The sequence below is a fragment of the Danio rerio genome, chromosome 12, assembly GCF_049306965.1.
Source record: "Danio rerio strain Tuebingen ecotype United States chromosome 12, GRCz12tu, whole genome shotgun sequence".
Lineage (NCBI taxonomy): Eukaryota > Metazoa > Chordata > Actinopteri > Cypriniformes > Danionidae > Danio > Danio rerio.
In genome coordinates, this window is record NC_133187.1 from 25,522,959 (window position 1) to 25,547,278 (window position 24,320).

The 24,320-nt window shown below is 35.8% G+C and overlaps 1 protein-coding gene across 15 annotated transcripts in view; it reads left to right on the forward strand.

Moving 5' to 3' along the window:
• svila (supervillin a) overlaps positions 1-24,320 on the forward strand; it is a 123,987-nt gene that overhangs the window by 2,468 nt on the left and 97,199 nt on the right. For 14 of the 15 annotated variants that reach the window (XR_012387466.1, XR_012387467.1, XR_012387469.1 and 11 more), the window contains exon 1: positions 23,111-23,292. The gene's annotated coding sequence lies outside the window, so the exon portion shown is untranslated. 15 annotated transcript variants of the gene reach the window in all.

Below are 24,320 nucleotides of genomic sequence, written 5' to 3' on the forward strand. Positions count from 1 at the left end.
GCAAATTGCCGGTAATGATACAACTTCTCTTTCCGGAAAATAGCCAGAACGAATTTACCGGTATTTTCAAAAAGGACCTGTTCACACATACAACCTTTCCGGAAAATTGCCGGCAATTTTCCGGAAAGGTCTGTATGTGTGAAAGGGGCTTAAGAGTCTGTCTGGTTCAAATTTTTTCAAAAAAGGCTCCAAGATTGGTGTAGAGCACTACGAGCAGAGGGAGGAGTGGGCGTGGCCAGCAGAGCAGGGGAAAAGAGGGTAACAAGCAACTGTCAGTTGGCTCACAAAATGAGACACAAACGGTGATTTTATAGTTTACAATGTTAAAATGTAAAGAAACAAACAGTAAGTAGCTTAATGCCCTACTTTTGCTATTTGTATTGTCATATACACATAACCACAATTTGTTATATAATTTTAAAGATAATCATGTTTATTTAAACACTAACTGAGGAGGACTTCTCTTCTACTGAATCCCCATGTCTGAATGCAGACATAGTGAATAGCAGTGCGGCAGGTCTCTTGCCCTGTCTATTACAACCATTAACCCTGCTGGTAATCTGGAGGATTTTAAACTTTGGGCAAACATAGCAGCACGAACATAGGCGATGTGTCTGAAAGGTAACAAACTGATAAAAAACAAAGTCTGGCATTTTCCAATTCTTGTACAGCTCTCCCAACAAAAATGCTTGCTGCCAACCAACAGCTTTGCTGTGTCCGCCCTGACAAAATTGTGGGGAAAAACATGCAACAAAGGGCGACGCAGTGGTGCAGTATGAAGTGCTTGCGCCTCACAGCAAGAAGGTTGCTGGTTCCAGCCTCGGCTGGGTCAGTTGGCGTTTCTGTGTGGAGTTTGCATGTTCTCCCTGCGTTCGCGTGGGTTTCCTCCGGCTGCTTCGGTTTCCCCCACAGTCCAAAGACATGGGGTACAGGTGAATTGGATATGCTAAATTGTCCGTAGTGTATGAGTGTGCGTTTATGTTTCCCGGAGATGGGCTGCGGCTGGAAGGGCATCCGCTACGTAAAAACGTGCTGGATAAGTTGATGGTTCATTCCGCTGTGACGACCTTGGATTAATAAAGGGACTAAGCTGAAAATGAATGAATGAATAAACATGCAACAAACCCTGTGGATTATGGAACATGTACAACCCATGCCGTGCGCAGCCGCGGTGTCACCCTGTCATTGGGTCTGACGCCCCATTACACCCAGCATTACGCCCCATTTACACAGGGTGTCAGCGTCAACGCTTCCCATTCACTTTGAATGGGTGACGTCAAGCGTTGCCGAACTTCATTGTGAATCCGTCGGCGCCGCTTCAGAGGTGTTGCTCGCTGCAGAAGTTGGGACCAGCTCAACTTTTGAAGCGCCGATGCAAGCGTCACCCAATCAGATCGCTGTATGCAAATACACTAGCTAGACAGTGCCCTATTGCTGACTAAATTTCATTGGCTGACACTTCTATAATGGTCACTTCAGCCCCAACTTCAGACACGCCTTTAGCCAAACGTTGACGCTGAAGCCCCGTGTGAATGGGGCGTCACAGCTTGTCAGGTCTTTCTTACCTTCAGAAAGCACATGCTCTCATGAATAATTATAAGCAGCAGTGTCTTCTCATAGGATAAAAAAACTCCACTATGAATAATAATGAGGAACTGACCCATCTTCACTCCACTAGCAGATTTGCGCTACGTCACTGATTTTGATCCCGCCCCAAAAAATAATTTTAAACCCAAAATATGAAATTAGCTGACAAAAGCTCAAAACAGTTTTTTCTGTGAACTATCCTTTTAAGACTCACTTTTTTTTCTCTATGCTGAGATATCGTTTTTAGACGATGAAAATGTATCTTTTTGAAAATGCTCTCAAAAGATAAATCTGAGTGCCATTTTTATGTCGCAGTGTGGAGGCTTTTGAAATCTGTTGCATTTTAATCATGTGACAATGACCAATTCAGTTAAAATGGAGGATGTTGTAAAGCAGTTTTTGCTGTTCGCTGTTTTGACAGCCTTTTTAAATATTGCTTTTTCTCAAAGGACATGGAATGTTTACTCAGTTGTTGTTTTGGCATGTCTCCCAGTCTATATTCTCATATGCATTTGCAACTTTATGCTACTGTGTGTAACTCACAGCAGTAATTCCACTCACTGTCAGTCAATTTACAAAAACTTTTTTTTTCTCAACATATAGCTGGGATGTTTCAAAGAACCTAAAAGTGAATTAACATATGTGCAGTACAGGGACAAAAGTATTTTAAGTCATTTCAACGTTAATAACTTATGTTTGGAAACTAATTAAAAATGATGTGTGGATGCACATAGAGTCTTGAAGTATTGAATTAAACATGCCAGCAGACTCAACACAACTGTACACTTAATCAAATACAATCCTATATTACATCACTATTGTTTTTGTTGTCAAGTTCTCGCACATACCTCTAGATTAGGGGTGCCCAGACTTTTTTTTATGAAGAACCAAAAACCAAACTTAATTGAGGGGGGTGGGCCGAAGCTAAATATACCAAACTGTATTATATTTAAGTTGCCATTGTAACTTCCTTATTTAATAATAGTATTTAAAAAATATTTATAAGAATATATACTTTTAATGGTTTTAATAATTAAAATTAAATAATATTAATAATAATGTTTTAATAATTAAATTAAAATAAATAACCATTTGTCAACATCTGATTGCTTGGCAGGCCAAATCAAAGTTCGCCCTAGTTCGGGCATCTCTTTCCTGTATTTAGTTGAAATTTTTTGTGGGTTGTTGGGTAAGATAATACTGCTTAAATATATGATCGAGCAATACACTCATATCAGGGTGTGCCTGGGTTGCAATTGGAGGCTCTTGACCGAACGATTTTCTGCTTGGCCTTTTAAATCTTGAGTTTAATGACTTTTGTAATGCTGGAAGCTAATAGCACAGATCTTCAACCAGAGAGAAAGAGAGAGCGAAGAGCTTAGACATTGGTGTCGGTTGAAGCAGAGGTAATTGGACCTTTTAATATAGTTCTCTTTAAGGATGTTTCCACATGTTTGAGCCCCCAAACACTCTAAAGCTCTGCTCACACTGTGAGATTTCAGCTGCGATTTTGTCGTCTGAGACAAATTAGTGAAATCTTAAAAGATTCTTGAAATCCTAGGCTAAAATCTGTGGTCTTTGATAGTTGGTTTGACATATTCACATACAGCTACTCAGTGCCCAACGCGATCAAATTTTCCCTCCGATGAAGTTCTGGCAGTGTTAGACGATTTCAGACATTTGCCTGCAGTGTGACAACAGCTGCGATGAGTGTCAATCCAAGAACCACAAGGAGCTCCGAATTTGATGACGCAATCCATGCGACAATTCAAATGACCACGGGGAAATGGCAAATCAGTTTTTTTCTTTCTGATTTTATTATTGAGATGTGCTGTGTGCTAAATTGCCGCTACAGATTGTTTACGTTTGCTGTGAAAAATCATTTCAGAACACGGGACAGTGAAAGTGTAGATGGCGTCAAACTCTGGAAGAGTTTTCTTCCGTGTTTGGTGCATCTTCATTGTTGTTCAGTCTGACATTATGATGGATGAGATTATACAGTATGACATGAGAGCCATGTTTGTGCAGTCTGACATGCAACAATTGTTCAGGATTATAAAAATTCTCACAGTGTGAGCCGGCCTTAAGAGAGGTTCAGAGTTGTATGTGTGGGAACAAGTGATTTCAGACTATCTTAAAAGGACCCAAAAGCTGGCCAGAGGTTGTTTGTATGGTTCATTTGAGGTTTGATTTCTTCACTATGTGAGGTAATGCATTTGTGGTGTTTTTTGCATTTTGTTTTTCGTCATTGCTTCCAACAACATGCAACTTTATTATGCTCAACACAGAAAGAGAAAGAGAGGGGGAGAAAAGTGTTATTGTTTTTCTTAAGTTCACTATATTATAAACACCAGAAGCACCGAGATCGCTTTCAGCTGATTATTTTTAATTGAACTGGGTTTGGTTCTTTTAAAGCAAACTAAATGTGAAAAAAATTATTCTACTACAAAAAGATTAACCACTTAAGGCCCAAGGTGTTTTTACATGCATTTCTTTATTTCTCTTTCTTATTTGGGCTAATTGGAACCTAATTAGAATAAAAACCTAAGCATTATCTTTTGATATAATCTACTTTTTGAGAAAAATTATGTTCTTATATGTGAACTCTTAGTCTGAATATACATAAAACACTTTTTCTGACTGTTTTTTTTAATGCATAGCTATCATAGAAATTTTTTGAACATGTTTTGACTATCAGAGAGTAAAAACTATTTTTTCCCCCCATTTTGGACAGTTAAAAAGATTGGTTGGGGACATTTCATATGCTGCAAAACAGTTGCAGGATGACACTGTACAGAATGTCTGTAACAAAATATAAAACATTTAAAGAATTTTAAATAGCCACTTAAGAGCTAAAATGTGCTGTCCATGTATATGTCCACTAAGCCCTAGGAGGTTAAGGCTCACACTCATACAGTAGTTTGACTTGTGGTTTGATTGGAGTAGACATAAATATTATTCGATTTATCTTTTATTAGTTGTTTTTATTTTATTTATTGTATTTGTTTATAGGCCAGTCACAATAATATTTTTGTTGTACAATATATTGTATCAGGGTATGTAGCGATAAACAATATTATTGTCATTTTATGACACTCATTATGTAATGCCAGAATGACAATAAATAATCATCACAATGCAAGTACACACTTCCAAAGTGTACACAAAATATTTTATTTTTAAGAAAGTTTAATTGAATTCTAGTCATTTTAAAAATGTTATAATTAGGCTTTGGAATCATAATGTGAAAATGCATATCCTAAATAAATATTGATAAATGTGAACAAAGTGCAGGGTAAAAAAAGTAACAGAGGCTGCAATATCTGCTACCAGATCTGTTTTTAGTTGTCAGACACCCACATGAAAATATACTATTATAATTTATATAAAAAAATTGACACTGACAGCTCCAATAGAGATAGAGATGTTGCTCAATCAGCTAAAATGTTGTTAGAATAGTTTTTTTTATTTTTATTTTTATTTTTTTTATGTATGGACTATATATTGCATCACCAAAAATTGAATGAGGTCATGTCCATGTGTTGTGAAATAAGTCGATATGTTGATTACTGTGACAGGCCTATTTGTTTACAATAAATTACTTTTGTTATATATATATATATATATATATATATATATATATATATATATATATATATATATATATATATATATATATATATATATATATATATATATATATATATATATATATATATATAAATAAATAAATAAATAAATGAGGACAACAACCAGAGTTCTTTTGATCATTTAATACAGAACTGCCAAGTACAGTATGGACCAACCTTAAATGTTCACCATGCTTTTTTTTATATATTTTTGACTGTTTTAAGGAATAAAGTTGGCTAAAATTGGTTTATATGAAATTGCTTTCCCATACTTTTGTTAGAGTACATGTTAGAGTGCTATTATCTACTTAAGGCTGATCATTTTTAGCCATGTCTTTTTCCAAATGTGCATTTTATTAAAACAAATGTAGAGGTTTTCCCCATGGGCAGAGCTCATTTTTCACTCTGCAAACTAGTCATGCTGTCAGGATCATGCTGTCCATACATATCTGTTTTCATCATGGTGATGATCAGGGGAGCTTTGCCTCATGACTGGTCATTGCTCTTATGTTTCATAACAAAGCTGTCTTTCCATACGCTGTGATATTTCTGCAACATCACTCAGTGGAAGGAGCATGTAGAGGATTAGAGAACAGGATGTCTAGTCCAGAAAGCTCATGGGTAACTTCACTTTCTGTCTGTGATTCTCAAATCAGATGACTGTTGTAATTTACGAGTTTTGCTTCAAATAATTTATTTATTTTATATTATTTTATTGCTATAATTTTAATAATAGATTTCTTTAATTTTTGTCATTTTTAATTTTACATTTGAACATATATTTTGTTTGTTTTTTAAATCAACAGTGCTACCTTGCTTGTTTTAAAGTTTCGAATGTTTTACAAAAAAGCTTAAAAACATATTAATCTAAAAAGATTTTTTTAAATGAAAAATACAGAAATGTAATAATATGTTGCATTTAGTTCACTTTACTCAAATTTCACCATGTACAAGTCTGCATAATGGTGGGTATGACCATGACCATGAGGTTGGCACAGTAACACTCATACCCATAATTCAGCAGACACAAACCTCAGGATCTTCTGAAGCAACTGCTCATTAATCAGAATAAGCATCAGCTCTCTGAACAAGATAATAGCAGCTGTGGTCCTGCTCTGGCCTGTGCATCATGTGAGACTGTTGTTTTCATTTCACCAACAGTGCTTCTTGTGTTACCATTGATTAATATGGTGATTTCCTTCACATAGGCTGTCATTGTTTTAATCATTCGACAGGAAGACAGTACATCAGTTTCCTAGCATCCATAGCTACTGAACCAAGCATTCAAAACAACTCTCGGAGGAGCCATGTTGAACAAAATGTACTAATAACAACTAATATCCTGTATGTGTGTCTAAAAAAACAGGCTTATGTAAAGATATGCAGATAAAGACGTCTTTCTGCAATCATCTAATAAATGCACCTAGTTTAAATATTTGATGACAATAGAACATTTAAATGCTTGATGTTCCCTTTCTAGAGCCCCTTAGTTTTTTTCTGAGCTGAACTTCCCAGTAGACTCTCCTGTTTTCTCTCTGAGTAACGGCTGACCCTGTTGCATAAGTGCAGGACTGACATCATTGTTAAAGGGAACTAAATGCAATGTGGGCCCTCAAATCTCCCCCCTGCGCTGGGATGAAGAGCAGCTGGGGCTCCTGAGGCACGGCCCTTTCTGTTAAGAAACTATTGGGAAACTGCCTCTTTCTGTGTACTGTAGCACAAACACCTGGATTTTGCATTTTGCTTGTAGATTGTATGTGTGTTTTTTTTTTGTTGTCTGGTTTATCCATTAAAAGTTTTTACTTGGACTTAAGTTTTGGGAAGTTTCTATAGAAGTAGTTGTGTAGGAATTGTTCAAATTGGCAGCATGTGCAGGGCTGGTTTAGTAATGACGGACTCAAATATGTAATAATGATGTATGTGTTCCGAATAGCGTTTGAGCTACCACTAATAATCTTAGTAGCTTATTGTATGTTATAGTTGATCCAAAGGCAATATTATTCACAAAAAAAATATTTTCAAGCCCAAAAAGAAATCAGTACCTTGATAATATTTTTCTAATATTTATTTAAATTAATTTTATGTTTCTTTTATATTTTTAATTTAATTTATTTTTTTATTAGTTTTTAATAATTTAATTTTATATTATTTTATATTATATTATTTAATTTGAATTTTATTTTAACTTTATTTTAATTTAGTTTAATATTTTATATTATAATTATATATTTATTTAATTTAATAAATTTTTATGTTTTATTTTCTATTATAATATTCATTCATTCATTCATTCATTTTCTTCTCGGCTTAGTCCCTTTATTAATCCGGGGTCGCCACAGCTTATCCAGCAAGCCTTCCAGCCGCAACTCATTTCTGGGAAACATCCACACACACATTCACACACACACACTCATACACTACGGACAATTTAGACTACCCAATTCACCTGTACCGCATGTCTTTGGACTGTGGGGGAAACCGAAGCACCCGGAGGAAAACCCACGCGAAGGCAGGGAGAACATGCAAACTCCACACAAAAATGCCAACTGAGCCAAGGTTCGAACCAGCGACCTTCTTGCTGTGAGGCGACAGCACTACCTACTGCGCCACTGCCTCGCCGCTACATTATAATATTTCAAATATTAATTTTTATGTGTTTTTTCATTAAATTTTTTTCTATTTTAATTTATTTAATTTATATTAAGTTATTCTATATTTTTAATTTAATTGTATATTATTTTATATTCTATTATATATATATATATATATATATATATATATATATATATATATATATATATATATATATATATATATATAATTTTATATATTATTTATTTAGATTTTTTATTTAGTTTTCATTAATTTTTACTTTTTATTTTGAACAGCCTTTTTTTACTTTTCTGTAAACACTGTGCACATCCAAAAACACATACAGCATTCTTCTCCACCTATTTACAAGGTGTGTTGTTGCTGTAGAGTTTTTAGTTATTAGCTGCTGTGGAATTTGTAAAACTATATGTTCAACAAAGATTGTGAGAATCTGGCTTGGTGAACCACAAAGTTTGACAACAGTTTTGCAGGATCTTATTCTTTATTCTAAAATCAAGATCAATATTGTTTCTCCACCTTTCTCTTTAGTCATAACTGACCCTGGGCAGGTTATGTTTCTGAGTACCAAAAGGTGTTGCTGATGTGAAAATCTATTAAAATATTTGACATTCAAAAGTTGCCATTTAGTTTAAATTTATGATCTTTTTTCCCACTGAAGAGGAAGTTTTGAAAGGTACAGCGTGTTTTCATAGTACACTTCAACTCTTCATGAAAAGTTAAAGGAAATTTTGATTCCTCATTATACAACCTTTTTAAGGCTTTAACTTGGAGTGCATGTTTTCAGTTTAATGAGACGGATGTGTCATAATTATGAGTTGAGAACATTTCTGACTCACTCCAGAATATAAACGCACACGTACACTTGAGCTCCTGAACACGGACTGACTTAGCACCATATTATGAACACACTGACATACCTTCTGCATGCAGTTAAACATGTATGCTCAGTGCTCACATGAGGATCCCAGATGTGCTGATCACTCAGGATATTCTTTGGCAGTGGGCCATAGAAACCTGGAGCATGCTGGGAAAAACACAGTCTGTTTCAAAGTTCTAATGAGACATTGTCTACTAATGGGGGCCACGACTTATTGTTCTTGACTTATTTGCTTGCTCAAATGCATGCGTATTTGTGTAAGTGGGTCACATCAGAAAAGCACATCCGTTTAGAGGTTGGAAGGGCTAATATCTTTGTTTTCCATCCGCTTGTTCCTGTTGCTGCCCTCGTGTCTTCATTTAGAGTCAGCAGAGCTTTTAGGTTGGTTTTTAAATGTTCATCGTCAGCTTTTTGGCTGCTTGCGTATTCAATCCGAGATGCTTTGAGGAGCTTTAAATCTGTGTAATTACATTTGTTAAAAACATTGGTGCCCACTTGATGGAATTTAACAACTCCAGACAGTTGTTAAACTATGTGTGGTTTGGAAATAGCTTTTGGTTGGTCGTTTAACATGGAATATGCAGAAACAGTTTTTCCTGGCTACAAAGTTTAGCCCTGCTTATGCTTGAGTTTGTTGTTTGCAAAATGTTAGTGATGCCAAAGAACTTGGTTAACCAAGAAACATGAGATCTTTTATTGGTATTAAGCAAAGATTGATCCTTTTTTATTATTAATAATAATATTCGATGCACCTGAGGTTAGGGGTTTTAAAAGTGGTGCATCCCCCACCAGGGCGGCACCAGCACCTATTAGGGGGTCACGAGACATTGAGGCGTGCACTCGAGTAAATTATGATGACGATTATTATGCGTTCACTAGAGGGAATAATATGATTCATGTTAGCTCCACAGCTAATTTTCAGGCGCCTGTAGAGTTAATGCGTTCAAGTAAAATATAAACAACTAAAATAGACCAGGTGCTTTTTAAAACTAATGACGGCAGGGCCGGAGTGGGACTCCTTTTCAGCCCTGGAGTTTCAAGCCTTAGACCAGCCCACCTCAGTTCGCAACTGACTATAATAAAATAGCGACACTATCACGTCTTTTTCAAGGAAACAGCTACTTTAGAACTTAAAATGTTTTTCTACACTATTCTTTAAAACCTCAAAATACCCTTTCCTGCAATATCTGAATACATATTATGTGCAAAATTATTTATAGATATTTAGCCCTTTGTAAATGTGGTCACACAAAAAATAAAAATGTACACCTACATAAGTAACCTTATCAAAAAAAAAGAAAGAGAAAAAAAAAGTTAAAAAGGTGAGGTTCGAACTCGGATCAGTGGCATCATAATGCAATGCGCTGACCACTGGACCACAATAGAGCTATTATGCTGATGCTGCTTAGGAGTAATATTCATTAGTATTAATTATTCGAATTCTTATTTAGAATTCTTATATGCGGCATATATCTTATAATAAATAATTAATAATAAGAGTGAGGCTATGGTCAAATAATTAAATAAATTAAAAAGTGCGACTGCTGGGAGTGTAAGCAGCTGGGTACACTGGCCCTCGCGGCGAAAAAACGGACTGGCCCTCCTGGAATTCTCCCGGTCCTCCCAATTAGCCAACCCGGGCCTAAATGACGGTAAATGAGCTGAATCCAATCAGCAGGATGCCAATCTGGATCTGTCACTTGAAGACTACTAACTACATTTACATGGACATCTGTAGTTATTTGCCCTAATCTGAATAAGACGATAATATAATTATGTCAAGTGCTTTTTGAATGTTGCGTCACCAGGCTATTCACGTTTCCTGCAGTCTCATGTAATTTTGGGTGTTTCATCTTTAATTTCTGGACTTGAATTGCAGTTTGGGCGTTTAACATTCACTAATAAACATTTCATTCAAGCCCCCGTGACAAACTGGGCTATTTGACATGACTTTGACAGACTGGTGGAACAGTGTTGTTTTTATTGATACTGCACATCACATGGAAAGAAAAAAAAACTGCATTTCATGATGTGTGTGTGCTTGTGTGTGCGTGCATGTGCGGTCCTTTACTGACAGCCGCGTGTGTAGATCTTGTCACAAAATATGGCGAAAAGTGCTACATGATAATAGTTGGATTGCGCTATTTACTTCAATAATGCCACTAATAAATGCATATACTCCATGTCTTAATTCCATTTCTTTTTAGTTCAATTATGACTTTAATTTATGTCAGATTAAGGCAGAAATTCTCAAACTTTTCAGCCCGGGACCCCCAAAATAACAATGCCAATGACTCTCGACCCCCACTATTTTCGAGAGTGGTTATCATACAAACGTTGCACACAACACTCACACAAACCAATAGACCTATATAAACAGAAGCATATTGACAACACAAACAGTGCAACAGTCTAAGAACAATATCGTTTTTTATTTTTTATTATTATTTAATATTAACCTCACCTGATGAGACTGGTGGGCACAATATTTAAGTTACATCACAAGTCTTTTCTTGGTTTAATTTAAGAGACTACCACCTAAAGATCATCCTCCATGTTCAGTCATGCCTGTATTTATTTAAAATGTACGTGAGTGCTGTAAAGATGTCAAAGTTTAGCTAGTGGCGTAAAATCAATCTGGTGCAATTGACGCTATTGCTCTGTCGTTAATCTAAAAAAAAAAATGAAAGGCTGACGGCTTTTTGTTTAAATATTGCATTTTTCATGTAACTATTTTTATCTTTTGTAGGTTATGAATTAATAATGGTATTTTAAACGTTTATTCAAATGTATTAGATTTTTGGAGGGGAGGGGTGCCTGGGGGGCGCGAGTGAAATTGGACAAACGGGGAGAAACCACTGATCTAGCAATCTCTGCACGTCACAAGGACACACTTCAGAAAAATATTAGATTTCTAGACACAAATAAATTGTTGTGGATGGATTACGCTCTCCAAAATGCAATTTTTCATATTTATTTCATTGGATGGATCAGAAGCTGGGGATCTGATTTATTTGGGCTTGTCAGCCTTAAAGTATTGTACAAAACGTCCTAAGAGGAGTGACTGTCACAAAGCAAAAGAGGCTGTTTTTTTGCAGAGGTGATAGGTTCAGCCTGTGGTTGAGCGAGAGAAAGAGAGCGAAACAACATGATTTTTCAATTAAGCCTCCCCTCAGAATTTTCTTCGTAAGAGTGCAAAAAGCCAGATCTGGAGGGAGATCAAACCTCCACCCAAGTTAGTCCATGTGAAATTGCATATGTTTTATATAGAGTAACAGAGAACCACATCATCATGTATTAAACCTTTTCCTTTAACATAAAGCAAACTCTTATTTGCAGTTACAGTAATATGTAGTTTAATAACAACAGTGCCAAGCTCATGTTCAAGAGCTTACAGATCATGTTGTGTAATACAAAAATGTCTGTAAGACTTCACATTGTGCCTTGAAAACTGGTAACAATGAATTTTGGATTATGTTGGCACAACACAGTGAATAATTTGAAGTGATCTTCTAGGCCTATATGCATATAGATTTGGGTGATCTGTGCAAATACATACTGTTGTCTTGGATTGCATTCTATTATTCGCACATTGTTATTGGCTAGTAATTTGTTATATAAATATTGCATTATTTAGAGCCATATAAAATCAGAATTTGTTTTCAAAATGTATTTTTCTGTACCGTTTTTAATTTAAATGATTGCAATTAAATTTTACAAACATTTTAGTAAAAATGACATATGCTAAATCTGTCTTAAAGCATTATAGCTTTATTGTTAATGCAGACACTTCTAACATGTTATCCAATGTTTGAATATGGATATAATTTTGAATATTCAGATCATACATTTGTATCTTGTGCCAAATAGTGCAGTTTAAATAAATAGAATTGTCAAGCAGACAAACTTGACCAACACCTTATTAAAAATGTATATTGGCTTATGTTGCATTTGCATGTTGCCATCCTTATTTTAAGAATTTGCTGCATCCTGAAGGTGACCCAGCTGATCAGGAAAAAAATATTTTTAAAAAAATCAACACCACCATCTACTGTAGTGCAGTCTTAATATTTAAACCAAATAGTACAATAAAAATTGACTATTTCGATTTGTGTCCATGTATGAGTAATGCAATGGAAAAATAATGTGAAACTATGGTGTATTGATGTCATCCCGACCGCTACAATGTAGACTGTTTTAATGATTCACATTCTGTATATGTTCAGTTTTATTATGTGGTAAATACACATTTACCTAAAGAAACATCCACTTCCTGTATTCCTTGTTTAAGAAAATGTTTCTGTGTGACACGAGTGTTGTGTCTCCAGGTGCTCATGCATAAAGTTTTGCATATTTTCCAAGTTTGTGTAAAAAATGAGTGCAAGTAAACGATGTTGTGTAAATATACATCTACTTCAGAGATGTCATGTCATGCCACGGTAACCTTTGGTTTGGCCCGCCATCCCATTTGAAATGAGAGGGAGAATGATGGGGAGATGGTTGGGCGAATACAAATGTCACTTTAAATTTATGGTAAACTTTAGTTTCTTTGTTTTATTTGAGGAGCTACTAAAAAGCCAACTGCAATGAAATGTTTCAATTAAATAAAAATAAAACAGACTTTTAAAATGTAAATACTGTCAGTTGACAGATGCACAAGACATCGGCAAGCAAGTCAAGGCAAAGGCAGGAGCAGTTTATCAGCATGAACTCCATTGTGTTATAAATGACATTGTTTATGTTTTTACTGTAATGTGATCATAATAAAATGCTAAAAATAATACTGCATCATTAGTTCATATGTTTAAAGCAGTGTTTACAGTTATTTTCAAATATTAGCAAATAAATTAGGAACTTGCTCATGACAAATTTAATGTCATATGGTTAATGTCAGTTAACTTCGACCTACAGCCCTCAGTCAAGTTTGGTTATTGGCCCTTTATAAGAAAAAGTTAGGGCACCCCTGTATTATAATTTACTCTGCAGTTTAAATGTCTCTTAAACAATAGTAAAAATGCTACTACGGCATTCTTTAATTATTTTTGTTGCATATGTTTCTCAATATGGGCATTAAAAATGGGCCACTTTTTTTTTTTTTTTTTAAAGCTTCATGAGGCCACTGTCTTTCTCCCAGCGTTGTATATCAAAAAAATCAAGCATTAACTTTGGGCGATATATCTGTCAAACATAATGCTGTAGTGGAGATAAGTCTCTAGGTTTTGTTTGATGGATGAGTAGTAGAGATGGAATAATTGCCTCAGAGACATGGAAGGAGGACTGGAGGATACACATCTCTGTTTCTAATGGTTAGCCTTTTAAAAACATTTACACTAAAAAAAACCAGGGAATCCACATTCAACTTGAATCCTTCAGTTTGTTTGATTTCTGCTTCACTACAATAATGTCCAACTCTGTGTAGTTTTTCATGTACCTGTTTTAAGTTAGCACTAATACGTTGCACACATTAACAGGATGGCCTTTTAGGCCTTCCAAATTGTAGTTGACTTTAGTTGTCTTCAGAAAAAAAGATTTTTTAGCCTTGTCTGTGGTCGTTGGTCATTCATTAAATGCGAAATGCAGGAGAAAAAAAAACATGAAAGGAGAGGAAGTTTAATACTCGTGGTTCTGTCTAAAATGTATTAATGTTACATTTTACTGTTAAATCGTTCAACATTTAAGGTGCAGTTATTATATTGTTTTAAATACATCATACTGGGGAGAGTTTTTTGTTAATAAACGTCAGGCTTTCTGGCTCACAGATCAGATCTGGTTATCTTTGGTACTGAGTTTTAAGTTCATTGCTGACACAGGAAGATGCAGATGTCCCAACGAATAAAGAGACTACATTGATCGTCTGTCTGGCCAGATGGACCAACTGGCATCATTCCATGTTACTGTATGTTCTCCTACCGTGACCCACTTGTTACCCTCATTAAAAGTTTTTCATCTTGATTCGTGCCTCAATCCACATTGCAGCCCTCTAATGAACTGTTATCTCCATTCATTCGAGTTCTTGATGAATTGGCCAGCTTTTCGTTATCTCTTTGTGCCCCTGGATTGGGGCTGCCGTTGTTTCTTTGGCAAGGTCTGATATTTGTGAGTAAATGCGTACTACCCAAAACAAGCTCTGTTCCAGATTTTCTTCTACCTTAACAGTCATAAACCGTCAACCTCTAACAAAAGCATTGTGGTAGGAAGGCTTCTCTGGTGTGAAACCACATCATGGTTCTGGGCACATTGTCCTGTCACGTGTTTTTCTTTTGGTTCACTGGGCTGTCCTGTCCTTCCCAGACCATCCCACTTGGCATTGCTTGTCTCTACAGTGACTTCTTCCCCAGTCTTTACGGGATGGATTGTCTCTGTCAGTTGTATATGGTTTGAAAGCTTCTAGATTTCACTCTTGTCTGGTGTTCATGTGCAAAGGGAGAGATGCTAAAGAGCGAGAGCGTGTTGAGAGGTAAAATGCTTAACTTATCTTTCCTTTATCTTTGCCTCCGTGCTGTCACATTTTGCTTATCTTATCTTGATTTGAAGATGTTATGCAGATTTTCCACAAATCTGTATCTTCATCATTGTTTATTTGATCTGTATTTCAGCTTTTGCTTGGCATATGTGTCTGTGTTCATCTGAGTGGTCAGTTTAGTAGAGTCCAGTAGAAATCTTTGGCTTTTTTTTTTGTTAAATATGTCATCAAGGTTTGAGTTATGCCTTAGAGCCTCATCTGGTTTTGCTTATTTTAATTAGCTATATATAAGCATGTTTTTCCCCATTGATTTCTCTGTGTGTGTACAAAGAGTTTTGGAATATTGTGGTGTGTTTGTCTCTTGGAGTTTAACTCTTAATTGTTCCCTCTCATATAAGCATCGTCAGCCAGACTTGCTTTGTCAAATGATGCATTTCTATTTTTTTACTAGCAACACAGAGCTGCCTATTTAGGTTTTCTGCCAAAATACATAGTAGTTATTGTATTTTGAATTGTGTGAAGCTGACCTGTTTTTAGCAACGAGTATAAAGCAGAATATCCTGTTTATTTCATGGTGCTGATAAATGTTGGTGGCAGTTTATAAGTCAGTGAAACTTTATTTACTCAGTGTTTTGCTATTTCTGTTCTGTTTTTAAGGGGCTTTATGTAGAATCCAGAAATGTGTACTATTACTGACACCGTTGGCTGTAAAGAACTGCAGCCAGCAGTTGTGCTCATTAACACATGACATACAAAAGAAGCATGATTCAGGGCCCCAATACACAGCACTTGCAGCAAGCTCTTTTCCATTTTTGTTTTAACATAATCATCTATATGTTTATATCCATACTGCTGTGAGTGATTTGTTTATAATTTTTTTTAAATAAAATATACTGTTTGCTTTTTACTCCGCATAGATGCACACAGAAGAAATTATACTTCTGAGATACCAGCATATAAAAAGCATTGGATAATGGTGATGCCAGTGTTTAATGTTGACATGAGGTCATTAAAATTTGACTTGACACTGCAAAATCCCTCTTTCAGCATTCTCTGGCCCTATCTTGAACATTGTTTGAGCATTGGTTTCATGTGTCACTGAAAAGAAGTGAAATGCTCTGGAGCTTGTGTAAACCTCACATCTTTTTAATTTATCCTGGCAAAAACAGTCCTTTAAATAAAAACCAGCAGGTTTTAATGGACAAAGGCTGTGGAAATAAGTGTCGTGCCTGCAGGTGTTGAGGAGCTTGTAAATAAAAATCAACATGTCAGCTTTCCAGTTTAAGGTCATAAGATTTCCAAAAAATGCAGTCTAAATGTATTCATATCAATACCAAATTATACGAAACATTAAATCCTTGAGATTTTTAAAATTTTTTTTTTTTTTAAGACAAGTTCGAGGGTGTAAAACTGCCTAAAATAGTTAATGCTGCTATGGGAAATGCTTTTGGACCATTTCGATTTTTACAATGAGTGTGATTAATCATAGCAACTTCGCAATATTGAAAACAAGTTACTGGAACTTTTTAAATTCGAAATGGGCAAATACAAAGAGAGACATCTATGTGCAAACTGAACTCTACTGATATTTCTTGGATTTTGCCCCGCTGAATTAAGTTATTAGTGTAATGACATGTATATAATTCTATATTTACTGTACTTATCTGAATGAGGAAATGCTTTTTAGCTTTGTTGTTTGTAAACATTAATGCCACTTAAAACCTTAAAAGACATGCAAAAAAGGTCAATTACAAATTTGGTCATCTCTTCATGGTGTCCACAAAGGGTAGTTTTGTATTGTATTTCTTAGTTTAGCGGTCATGGATTTATCTAAATGTGTTAATAAACACACATTCAAGATTTCAAGTATGATGTAAAATGTTGGATGAATGCCCTGGCTGTTGACTAATTCAGTCCAAAGTTAACTTTCTTCAAAGGTTACTTCTGAATTGTTTACTTGACTTCATTGCAGAAGCACATTATGGTGATACTTAGGAAAAGAAAATACAAATATTTATAAACCTGCATGCGAAGAGGCACTAGGTGGAGCTCTGGACTTTGTCAGGTGAGGATCTTTGCTCTAATCTCGCTCTCTCTTTGTTATTATCTCTCACACACTCATTTGCTCCTCCTCTTTACCCCTCATTCTTACAGAAATGCAGTAATCTTAACCAGACATGATCTGTTTTATCTCACTCTGACACCTAGGCTATGTCTGCACACTGTCATCACTTTTACTCCAGAGATCTCTGTTTAGTTTACACAGCAGATTGGTTTTGTTTAGAGAGGAAACGGTTTGAACACCTTCCTTTCACAATGTGTTATGCATTTACTTTGATCTAAGAGGGAGCAGAAAGAAATAGTATTTTTTTTAAAGCAGTTAATTCCAGCTTAGTGTTTTAGACCTACAGGATGCTGTATATCACACAATTAATCACCCAATATTCGGCCACTGTAAGCAAACAGCAGACTATCATCCTACTTTGTCAGTTTCAAAATCTACTTACAGACAATTATTCATTTACAGAAATACTGTGTATTAAAAACAAAATAATAAATTACTGCCAAGTAAGAGTTGTATGTTGTATGGAAAATAGATAATGTCTGCATTTTTTATTCATTCTTATCATTTTTATTTTTGTGTTATATTTAAGACTATTTTGATCAATATTACACCACAATACAGCCAAGTTTTATCTATTAAAAAATCTGCAAAGTTAAGCTAACAAAACATTAATGGAAACACATTACAGAAAATTTAGGTTGAAGAATTTTATGTATTTAATGTAAATTTGATGCAAATGGAAATCATTTTTTGTGGTAGCTTATGCTGTGAGACATATGATATAAATAAACACCCAGAATTAAAATTGCTAAGTATAGATATTAACTTGGGCTAGTTGAATGTTGACTGCCTGTGCCTAACTGATATTACAAATTCCCAAAATGGCTGTCGAAAAAAAAAAAAAAAAGGTAATTTCAGTTGCAATGTCGGTTTGCAATTGTGCAATGTCGATTGAGGAATATCCAAACAGTTTTCTTCATTGCATACCAGTAAACACTTTTGTTCTTTGGCTCTTCGCTTCATTTCCATTTGCATACGATTGCCACATTAAAAACAAAAAACACTTTTGTTCTTTGTGATTCACTATTTTGCCAAAAGTTATGGAACATCTACCTTTACATGCACATGAACTTTAATGACATCCCAATCTTAATCTATAGGATCTGGAGTTAGCCAACCCCTTGCAGCTATAAGAGCTTTAGGTCTTTTGGGACGTCTTTCCACAAGGTTTAGGACAGGGGTGTCCAAAGTCGGTCCTGGAGGGTTGGTGTCGTGCGGATTTTAGCTCATCCTTGCAGGTATGTTGAGGCAAGTTGGTTTCTACAAAGCCTAGTAAGAGCTTGATTAGCTAGCCCAGGTGTGTCTGATTGGGGTTGGAACTGAACTTTGCAGGACACCGGCCCTCCAGGACAGAGTTTGGACATACCTGGTTAAGGAGCATTGTCACTAGTACATTTTTTAAGTCAGATACTGATTTTGGATGAGATAGAATGGCTCGCGAAGCCAGTAACAAACGGTCACCACAAAATTAAAATTTTGAAACTGCAAAATCTTCTGGTATGCTGAAGCATTAAGAGTTTCTTTCACTAGATCCCCTGAAAAACAACCCCAAACTACAGTATAATCCCTTTCCACCTAAATTAACAGTTGACACAATACAGTCAAGCAAGAAGTGATCTCCTGTCAACTGCCGAACCCAGACTCGTTCAGTAGATTGCCAGAGAGAGAGAAGCATGTTTCATCACTCCAGAGAACAGTATATGTACAGTACTGTAGTTCCTCTGTCGTGGAAGCCCTGTCCATGAAGCTCTTTATGTGGTGTTCTTGAACTAATCTGAAGGTCACATGCAGTTTGGAGCTCTGTAGCTATTGACTTTGCAGAAAGTTGAGTTGGTGACTTCTTCAAACTGTGTGCCTCAGCATACGCTGACTCCTCTGCCTAAGATGTCCTACCACTTAGACTGAGTTTTAATTTTTCCCAAGGCCCTCCACTTTGTTAAAATACAGCACATTCTTACTGGCAACTCATAACAAATTGACATTTACCCAGGACCCCTTCTTATCACTCTTCTTGTCACATCATTATGATGGGCAGGGTCCTCCGTTGCTTTAAATTAAACTTTAATTGTAAAATAAATAAAAAAAATTGTCTATATGCTGGTGTGAAGGGCATCAGCAATTATATCATTATGATTAAATGACATATTGGGTAATACTTTTGCCATTATTGGGGTATGAGATTTTCTTAAGTAAACAGTCAGAATTATTTTACTTGCATTACCTTCAAACACATTTATGGGTACATAATCCACTTTCTAGTACTTAACCCAACCATTTGTTCATATAAACACAGGATGTAGCAGCCAGGTACAACTAGTTGCAGTTTATTGACAATAAATAAATATTAAATAAAGTCTTCTGTGGCAGCGCAAGATATTTCTGACAGAAATTGACGTGTTGGCAGTCTCCATTCGCTGAACAGCTTTGTTGTCTGTGATATTTTAAAATATTGATGCTGAAAAAGCATCTTACGTCGGCAGGCGGTGTCGGAAACATTATACAACATCAAGCTGATCTAGGGGCTATTTCATAAAAGTGGTTAAGAAAAGCGGGGATTAAAGTCAAAAGCCTGACTTTAATGAGTCGTACTAAATGTCCACGCTAAATTGGTTCCATAACAGCAAGTTGAAGATCAATTGATCCATCTAGTCTGAGTTCAGTTTAAATAATCTAGATAACTGCTCATGCATGTTTCTGTCGTGATACCTTAAAAGTCGAGCATAGATGCATCAATTATGTTGTGTGTGCTACCATGGCAACTTCGAGAACTGAAAGAGCTCTGAAATGAGACATAGCTGTCCATAGCGAATGAGCCGCGAAACTGCAGATTGTTCAATAGGCTACATTTGTAGCAATATGTTTTTGAATATAGGCTATTATTTAGGCCTATTAACATGAAATTAAATATTTGTTATCATACATAGTAATTGTGCTTGACCGCGCGCATGTGCGTGATGTAGAGAGAATTTGCGCTTACTGTCAATTGTTGCTTGCAAGGAAAAGTTTTAATGTATTGCAGGCTCACTGTAACATGCAAAATGTTCTAAATGTAAGCACATAGGTTTAAAATAAACAAAGAGCCGTGAACACATAAGCAGTGGGATTTTTAATTTGCTTCCCGAATCTGCTGCAAATCGTTGCTTTCCCTTTGCCACTTGTTTCCCGCGGCCCGTGGGAAAATATCTTTACATTAAAGTGAGGCTGCTGCTAAGCACGGATCATCTCCTGATTATTCCCCTCATTTTATAGCTTTAAAGTCATTATTTAAGAAATGCATGTTCTTTATATTAGTCAGTGTCTTTCTTACCCCCTTGCTCATGTGGGTTTCCTCTAGGTGCTCCGGTTTCCCTCAAATCCAAAGACATGCGGTGAATTAAAGCTAAATTGGCCGTAACGTTTTTTTTTTTTTTTGGCTATTAAGTGACTATAAAGTTTTAAACATTATTAAGAGTTTAAGTGAATTAAAATGACATCAAATTATGGCAGGTGAATGTTAACGTTACTTTGATTAAGCTTGAACTTAAGACTTAGCCTGAGACTTAGCCTGCCCCGGACCCGGCTAGTTTCCCAGCATAAGTTGCCAGATTAACTGAGTTTGAACTATCGTAAATGTGATTTATGAAACCGAATCCGCCATTAATAAACCTGATTTAACAAAATAAGCATGACTTTTTCTGTAAGCGTGATTTATGGAATAGCCCCCTGGTCTGGAGCGCAGCTCGTCTGTGTGGGGCAATTGAATTTGTCTGATTTAAGTATTTTCATGAATAGTATTTTATAGTTTGTAGTATTTTTCTAATTAGGAATTCATATTGTGTGTAGATAATGCCTTCACTTATAAAGACTGTCAAGACAGATTCATTTGTTGATCATTTATTTTAATTAAACGATGTTATAAAAATACTGCCTACCTGTGCTGCATGTCACTTTTCTGCTCTCAGTAATCTAAATGTGTGAATAAATGTGCAAGAAATATATACATACTAACTGTCATTTTAATGTGATCAATAGATTTTTCGTTGTTGTTTTTTTTCTCCATCTAAACACATTTAACTCTGTCATAACTGCAATATTTACACTCCTCTATAAATTGTATAGCATATGTGACTGTATGGGCTGCTTTTCTCTGTACTCAAGTGGGTAGGTTTAGGGTGTGCAGTAGGTGCTCAAATATGGCTGAAAGTATGCATTCATTTTACAAATACATGTGAATGTTTAATGGCACTCATGATGAAATTACCAACCAAAACCATCTGAGAATTTTGCACATTGTTAAAAAAAATAAAATAAAAAATTCATAAATAAACTAAGGCTGCCACCTGTGCAATCTTACAATACCACACTTGAAGGCACTAAGGCAGTTCACATACACTACCTGATACAAGTCTTGCCCCTATCCTAGTTTTAGGAATAGCAAATAATAACTTGACTTCTAGTTGATCATTTGGTATCAGAAGGGGCTTATATAAAGGGCAAAGGCCCCTAGATTACACTAATTTTACCAAAATAAAATATAATCATGTCTTGGTTTTTAATTATACTTCTAAGGACAATAAGGTCTGACTTTGCTTAGCCAAAAGTCTTGTCACTTAACAGAAATTATGTACAGTATAGAATATAAAGTCATTGTGCTGTGGAAAAAGAATTTATATTGTGTATATCTCCCATGAGCTTGGAGGACTGCATTCATACATCTCTGCAACTACTCAAATAATTTTTAATATAGTCATCTGGAATGGCAAAGGAAGCATTCTTGCAGGACTCCCAGAGTTCATCAAGATTCTTAGGATTCATCATCAATGCCTCCTCCTTCATCTTACACCAAACATGCTCAATAATGTTCATAACTGGTGACTGGGCTGGCCAATCTTGGAGCACCTTGACCTTCTTTGCCTTCAGGAGCTTTGATGTAGAGGCTGAATTATGAGGAGCGCTATCCTGTTGAAAAATTTGCCCTTTTCTGTGGTTTGTAATGTAATGGGCAGCACAGATGTCTTGATACCTCAGACTGTTGATGTTGCCATCCACTCTGCAAATCTCTTGCATGCTCCATACTGAATGTAACACCAAACCATGATTTTTCCTTCACCAAACTTAACTAATTTCTATGAGAATCTTAAGTAGGTCTTCTGCAGAATTTGTGATGATTGGGATGCAGTTCAACAGATGATTCATCTAAAATATCTACCTTCAGCCACTTTCCAAATTATCAATTAGAAGTCAAGTTATTATTTGTTGCTCTTACAACTGGGATCAACGACAAGACTTTTGTCAGGTAGTGTATGTGCTTGATCTTCATAAACCTATATGGTCATGAAAGTGATTCGAACACCTAATTTCAAACTATAAAAAAAAATTAAACACAGGAGACACTTTTGAGATGCTTTTTTTCACTTCAACTTTTCACTATCAGATTGATATGCTTATAATATCATTCATTCTGCATGTTGTATCTGTGATCTTTTTCTTTTAGTTTGTGTTAGCAAGCTTCTCTATTTTATTCCATTGGCATGTAACTGTGATCTGAATTCATGCTTTAGCTCACCCACACATCACGTCAGTGTGTCAGACTTCACTTTGTCCTTGTGCATTCATACACGGTATCACTTTTCCACTACTCTCCTCCTTGTCAGTCTGTGAGGCCTACATGCTATGGTGGGAAAGCACCGTGCTATATTTGAATACCTCTGATGTCTGTCTTCACATGGAGCTTTAGTTGCCTTACAGTACTGAGAGGGGGTGCACTGACAGTGGGGGGGAGAGTGTGTGCACTCATTTATGTGTGTGTGTGTGTGTGTGTGTGCCACATGGCCCTCGCTTTCCTCCCCTCTTCCCGTTGCTTGTTCGCTCCCTGACCTTCTCTAAAGCGATACATCTTTTCTGAAGAGCAGCAAATGAATCTGTCCTGAGTTTTACTCTGCATTTAACCCTTTCATGATTGAATATAGTTCACTTTTTTCCATGCAGTGAGGCTTCTGAAACGAGTGGTACTTCTACAGTAAGTTAAATGGGTGCATTATATATCTTTTTTTCATTCTATGTTTAACTCTGTATGTGTTCTGTTGAACGCTTTGATAGAATGGTGAACCGTGTAAAGCATGTATTTTTAAATTAGTTGTTTATAAGTTATAATGAACTCAGAATCCTACTGAATTACATTTCTCTCTACTGGAAGTAAACTGGGTTATTATCAGGGACCGAGCATGCTGAGAGTGTATTATCTATTAATACTGAGTGGTCTTTGATATGAGACAGACACAGAAGGACAGTGACCGAGTGTATGTACAGAACTTGTTGCCTCCCGTTTCGACAAATTTCTAAAAGTCTTCTTAAAGACTCAATTCTGCTATTTTAGTCATGATTTTAGTTTTAGTCATTTGTATTTGATGTACTGATGTCTGTTTTTTTTTAAATAAAATAGATGGTCACACTTTATTTTGATGGTCTGTGTGTTGAATTTAAGTTACATTGCATCTACATGCCAAATAATTCTCATTCGATTATAAGTAGAAGTGTTAGGTTGGGGTTAGTGTAAGTTGACATGTACTTGCAAAGTTTCTTATAGTCAGTTAAATGTCTGTTCAGCAGCAGTATCAACAGATATTAAGCAGACCGTCTACTAATATTCAAATGGACCATCAAAATAAAGTGTTACCAAATAGATTAATCTCAGTTGCTCTTTGCTTGGCTTACTCCATTGGGTGTAGGTGGTCATCTCATGTAATTGAGCAGTATAATTTGAATTTAAGAATGCAATTTAAAGTAAGAAAGTACCAGTATGGCTTGACATTCTGTCTATTAAAACCTTTTATGTTACATTGTGTGTGCAATTTGGCACATTTGTAAAACGAGTTAAAATAATGGGTGGAAGAATACTTTATTTATTTATTTTTTGTGGCATTGGTACAGAAAAATGTGGTTTCTTGTCACAAAGAAACTGTTTAAACCTCACTTGGATGATAAAAGATCATTTAACAAAGCCCATGACCTTGGGTTTCAAATGCAGCCGTAGTGTTTTTCTGACCA